A 403-nucleotide genomic window follows, 5' to 3' on the forward strand; every position below is an offset into this window, starting at 1 on the left:
TTTTTAATATTTACGGTTTATAATTTTATAGTTAATTATTTAATTTATGATACATCATTTATTTTACACCATTATCACATTAAAATACATTAGCTAAAATACGTTAAAATACATTATACTTAATTTATTTATTTTTAAAATTTATTTTTACACTTTTATCACATTAATATACCTTAATCTGAGTTTCTGGACAAGAAAAAGGGTAAGCAGTTGAAATTTCATTCCAAAACCCATTATTTTTTGTCTTTTCATGGCTTATGATTTGTGAAATTTGTAGTTTTCTTTATTAGTTTTGAGTGTTTATCTTAAAACTCAAGTTTCTTGTTTCTTTGCTCTTGGTGTAAATCGAACATATTTTGTGGAGTCGTTTAAATATGTTGGATTTTAAATATATTGGATTTTA

Source organism: Cynara cardunculus, assembly GCF_001531365.2.
Source record: "Cynara cardunculus var. scolymus isolate 2C chromosome LG 2, CcrdV1, whole genome shotgun sequence".
NCBI classification, from domain to species: domain Eukaryota; kingdom Viridiplantae; phylum Streptophyta; class Magnoliopsida; order Asterales; family Asteraceae; genus Cynara; species Cynara cardunculus.